Genomic DNA, 6,000 nt, shown 5'->3' with positions numbered 1-6,000 from the left:
CATCCTTCTTCGGGACCGTGAAGTAGCATGAAAAAAAACCCTGGTTGATCTCCTCCATGGGTACCAGTGTGATGGCTCCCTTTGCTAGAAGGGTTTGTACCTCGAACAGTAGAGGAGAGGACAGCGCTGTTACTTTCACTCCCGAAGGAGGAGGAAGGGCATCGAACTCTATCGCATACCCCATTTTGATGATAGTGAGCACCCAGGAGTCGGATGTTATTAACTCCCAGCGATGGTACATGGGTGCTAGACGGTTTGCAAATGGTGGTGAACTTGGGGCAGGGAAGTCAAAGACGCTGCCTCTTGGAAAAATCAGGTTGATTCTTGTTCTGCTGGTATCGACCTTAATAAGGTCTCTTCCTCTGAAGTTGCTGTTGTTGTTGCCTGGCAGGGTGTCTGTCATACTGAGGACGCTGCTGCAACTGTTGGTAGGGTTGCCTTGTCCAGCGCCTTTGCTTGTATTGGGGCAAGGGCTGTGAAAAACCCATCTTTCTGGCCATTGTGCGAGCCTTATAAATAGAATCTAAAGATTCGTCGGTCTTGGTGTTAAATAGCCCTTCTCCATCAAATGGCAGACTCTCTATTCTCGTTTTTGTTTCATTGGTGAGGTTGGCTGACCTCAACCACGCGTGTCGACGAAGGGCTACCGATCCCATCATAGATTTTGAATGGGAGTCGGTCTGGTGTCTAGCAGAATTAAGTTGCAGCCTCGCAATTGCAGTAGCTTCCGACTGAAAAATTCTTGCTAGCTCTCTTTTTTCTTCGGGCAGATGGTCACCTAGAGCACTTATTTTCTGAATCAGAAATATTTGGTATCTCGCCATGGTCGCTTCATACGCTGAAATTCTTATTCCTAAAGATGAGGAAGCGTAGATCCTTCTGCCGAGGTAATCTAATTTTCTGCCCTCTCTATCGATTGGGGCTGAATGTATTTTTTGTGATTTCCCTTGAGCCGATTCTACAATTATTGAATTACGCTTAGGATGTTGAAACAGGAATTCTGCATTTGTCTCTTTAACTTTATACATCGCCTCTAACCTCTTGGATGTTGGTTGAGTGGCGCAAGGTGTCTTCCAAGAAATTTACGCAGTCCTCTTTAAGGTAGGAGGAAACGGGATAGCGACGGTAGAACTAGCTTCCGTTTTCATTACATCATAAATTGGGTCATCATCGATTTCTGCAGGTTGTTCGATGTCGAGGCCTAAAGACTGTGCCATCCTGAGCACATGATCCGAGAAGCTTCCCATGTCTTCTTAGGGAGATGCGGGATCGTGAGTGTTTACGAAATCCTCGGGTGATGGCATCGAAGGCGCCACCGACACCACTGAGTCTGAGTCAGATCTGTAATCATCATCTGGTGAGTTCGACGCCGTGATCTGCACTGTTTGTTGCACTGGGTTACCGATGTGGATGCAGTTGCTCTCGGTATCGGAGCGTCATCCCTGCTACCGTGGCTCGATGGCGAGCGAGGCTGTAATGCAGCGGGGACTTGGATGACCCTCGCATGTGGAGGAGGGTGAGCATAGTAGTCATCCTGCCTTCGCTCAGTGTAAAATTCTTGAAGGCAGTAATACTCCCAATCATAGGGATGGTCTCTGTGGTATCCCGAGTACTGGGAGATGCGATCATAGTCATGTCTAGGGGACAGATCTTGTCGTCGAGTAGACGGTACCGTGAGTTGCCTTGATTTTTGCCTAGCAGTAGTACACGGTATGGAGGCGGCTGACATTGAGTCTCGTATTTCGCCCTCCGACAGAGAGCTTCTAGCTGTCGGTATCGGGGTCGGTAACGACGCACGCTCTAGTACCGATGACTGTGTCGGTACCAAAGCGGGTCTCGGCCTGCCATGTCTAGGTGATGACTGTGTTCCAGCTGTCGGTATCGAGGTCGGTAATGACAGACGTTCTGGTACCGGTGACTGTGTCGGCACCGACGCGGATTTTGGCCTGTCATGTCTAGGCGATGCCGTGGTTACGGTATCGACCTTAGAGGAGGAATGTTTATCAACCTCCTTCCTCTTCTTCTTCAATTGCTCCACTGATTTAGGGGTCCGGGCTTTTTTGGCAATTTTTTTAGCCGCGGAAACCGCAAGGGATCGGCCTGGCGTCAGGGGTATGGCCGTTTTCCGCCATCATCTCCTCAGTAATTATCACCGACTGAATCTCAGGTCTTCGGTCTTCGGTCATGGCCCTTGAGGAGGATTTTTCGGAGTGTTTATGAGGCGCAGGTTCCGTGGCTCGTAGAGCCTTTTCCCAGAGGATTGATCGAAGTCTGTCGGCTCTATTTTTTCTGGTCTGCCTTGTAAAAGCCATACAGTGATGGCACTGTTGAACCTTGTGTCCTTCGCCCAAACACAGCACACAGAGGGAGTGACCGTCTGTTGGAGGAAGTTTAGCGCCGCATTTGAAGCACTTTCTAAATGGGGCCCTAACGGCCATACGCCTGAGGCGTCCGCGATCTAAGGATCGCTAAAGGAGAAAAGGGGAGGGAGAAGAGGAACGATAAGTTGAAGAAAGAAGATATAATATATATATATATATATATATATATATATATATATATATATATTTTATATTAGAGAAGACGAGAAAGAACTTTAGAGAAAAACGTTGAGGAGAAAACGGTTTCTACGTCTGTGCACAATGGCGGACGACGAAGAACTGAGGTAACGGCGGGAACCCCAGGCACATGCGCAGTTGCGTGGGGGAGGGGTTCCCACCAAAAGCGTTTCCCTAAGCTATTGGAGATTCCGGTTCAGGTCTCGCGCAGGCGCAGAGCCCATATGTGTGATGCATAGAGACCACGAAGAAGAATAAAATGTTGTCCGAACTCAGCCTATGTGTCACTTCTATTTCTATGTGAAAAGATCACAGAAATATCACCTGAAGTAAATTAAAGGCTGTTTCATTGTTGTTTTAAAGTATCCTATAATATACAATGGAAGCCTAGGGCAGCTTGAGGTGGGCATCTTAAGAATTTATGGTTAAGGCAAATTTATGCAGAAGTAGGGTTACCTACCAGCACCTGCTCTTGTGCTTTAATGGTAATGGAACACACAGAAATGTAGCAGTGAAGCTTTATCAATCATTTCAGTTCTGTATTCCCCTTTTCATGGACCCTGGGGAAACTAGGCTTGTGACATCCATGAATCTCCCATTACATAGTTAGGATCTGTATCTTAGAGGCAACACATGTAACATGAAAGGAAATCCACAGCTTGCTAAGAAGAGGCAGCTCCGGTAGAGCTTACTTTAGTATGGGATTATTCTCTCATATTGAAGAGCAGTACGCATTGCCTATTCCATTCATGAGCATTTTGGTTTAATTGCAGCCATACTTCCTAAAAATATAATACTCTGAAGGCTCTGTAGTCCTCAATGTGTACAACTACAGCGAAGCACACAGCCAGGTTTTTCAATCTCTTCATTCTCATTTCAGCTGAAAGGCAACCTAAAATCATACAATTACAGTCATGCATATTTATCCTGTTACCGTCTTCTCCTGTTGTCTTCCTGAATAAAATTTAATACTGTAAGCCCCTTGCTCTTCAGGACAAGCACTTTTTCTGATGGGCTTATGATTTCTGTAAAGCACCATATATATATTGATGCTGCCATACTAAAAACAACAACAATGGTTTAGATCTGGACTAATTGCAATCTTGTGCACATTTGCTCAGTAGTAAGTCCCACTGAGTTCAATGGGACATAGTCCCGGGTAGGTGGATACAGGATTGCATCCTTATTTAGTTGAGCTTTGAAATCAATGTAGAGTTCAACATGACTTTACTTAATTTCCAATGATTAGGATGGGAGCTATGCCCAGCTGGCGTACAGTGCAAGCCAATGGATGTGTGACAGAAAATAAAGAATCTGGATGAGGCACCAGGACATAGTCAAACATGGAAGACTTTTTTTTTTTAAACCAAACTTAAGAATGTATTAGTAATAACAACCATTAACAAACTATGAGTCCCCGAGTTCTCTTACCTCTTAAACAGCGGTTCAACTGTTCCTGCAGGGCCCTGTGTGCTGCCCGGTTAAACTTCCTACGTTGCTCCTAAAATGCTGTTCACTGTAGTAGACTGCCCAATTCTCTGCTCCTCACAGCCATTCTGTCCCACATCGCCTTCTCCCATCCTTTCTTCCCAAAAACCCCTTCAAAACCTCCTTCCTTTCCTCCTTCCTTCCTTCCTTTTTTCCGTTTCTTCCCCACCAACCGCTTCTAACTGCCACACCCTTCTATCCCCCTCCTCCCGTTACCATGACAACCCATGTCACATTCTTCACCCCCAGTTTTCATAAGGCCATCCCTGGACTCTCTTACACCCCTTACAAATCAATTAACATCAGTACTTTGGAACTTACTTCGTTCAAAACAAATGACAATAATAAAAAGGATAATTTAAAACAAATTATTGTACCACCAGCACTAAAACATATTCTTGCAATTTTCATTCTTGGTCTCACTCTGACATTGTTCTATCCACCTCTGTGGAGGCATCACCTTATTATGTTGCCTAGAAACCTGCTTTTCCTTTGGTATTGGACCAAAAACAAAATCCCCCTTCAAAGCGGGCTGAGCAACACCTTGTTCTTCTTCTCCAGCCAAATCACCATCTTCTACATCTCCCTGCATCCCCTTCCTTTGTTCCTGAGCAACTTCTTTTGACTCCAGACCAACCCCTCCACAACCTGTCCACACTCCCTCTCTCATATTTGGCAAATTCCAAGATGTCCATTGCATAGCATTCTCCTACCAGTTCCCAGGTATGGATCTGTCCTTTGCAGCATCCCCAGAGTTACTCACAGTATCTTTTGTTGCACGTTTTCCTTCTCCAACATCTATAAACTGTCTGTGATTCTCCATTCCTTTATGAGGTGGACAGAGTTTTTCCCAATAGTTTTCCAACTTATTCCTTCTTTCTTTTTTTAACCACACTTTGTCACCTACTTTTATTTCCGGCAACAGTAATCCTTTGTCATAACTTCTCTTTTGCTTACTCTGTTTCTTATCAATATTAACCCTTACTTGTTTATACAACCTCTGCAATCTTTGGTGATGACATTTTACCCAATCATTAGGACTATTACTCCCAGCTTGATCTTTTGTTTTGCAAAACAAATGTCAGCATGTAACATTTCCCTTCTGCCAAACAGCAGATAAGAAGGTGCAAACCCTGTAGAACTTTGAATGGTGTTATTATAGAGGAACATCACTTCAGATAGATGCTCTGACCAGCATTTTCTCTCTCCTTCAGCCAACCCCCTCAGTAAGTTTAGCACCACTTGATTTATTCTCTCACACATTCCATTCCCCTCTGGATAACTAGTTGTATGTATTTTCTTTATCCCATATAATTGACACAATTCCCAAAACACTTCAGATTCAAAAGCTGTCCCTCTGTCTGTTAAAACCTTTTCTGGATATCCATAAACATACACAAATTTCTCTACAAAAATCTTAGCTATCACCTCGGCACTACAGTTTTTCACGGGCACTGCTACTGCAAACCGAGTAAAATGATCTACTATAGTGAGTATGTATTGATATCCCCTTGTACACATTGGCACTTTCAAGTGGTCCAATGCCACCAATTCCAGTGGCTGAATAGAAAGAATAGGCATTAGTGGTGCCTTTTCCTTTTTTGCGATACTTTTTTTAAGTTACAGGTTTCGCACTTACTAACCCAATCCTTTACATCTTTCTGCATATTTGGCCAGTAGAAACAAGCTCATAATAGGGCTTCTGTTTTTTCCATGCCCCAATGTCCACACTTATTGTGATATTGTTCTAATAATTGAGGTATACACTCAGGAGGGACCATTGTTTGATACATCTTCTCAGATATTTTAGGATGAAGAATAATTCTTAATAATTTTCCTTTCCTTATCACTAACTTTGACTGCTGTTTCAATAAGCACATTTCTTCTTTAATTAATTGCCTCCTGTCAATTTTTCTTCCGGTTCCTTTACAAATTAACTTTTTTTTTTTACCCA

This window comes from Elgaria multicarinata, chromosome 3, assembly GCF_023053635.1.
Source record: "Elgaria multicarinata webbii isolate HBS135686 ecotype San Diego chromosome 3, rElgMul1.1.pri, whole genome shotgun sequence".
Classification (NCBI taxonomy): Eukaryota; Metazoa; Chordata; class Lepidosauria; order Squamata; family Anguidae; genus Elgaria; species Elgaria multicarinata.
Note: the sequence above shows the minus strand (reverse complement) of the source record.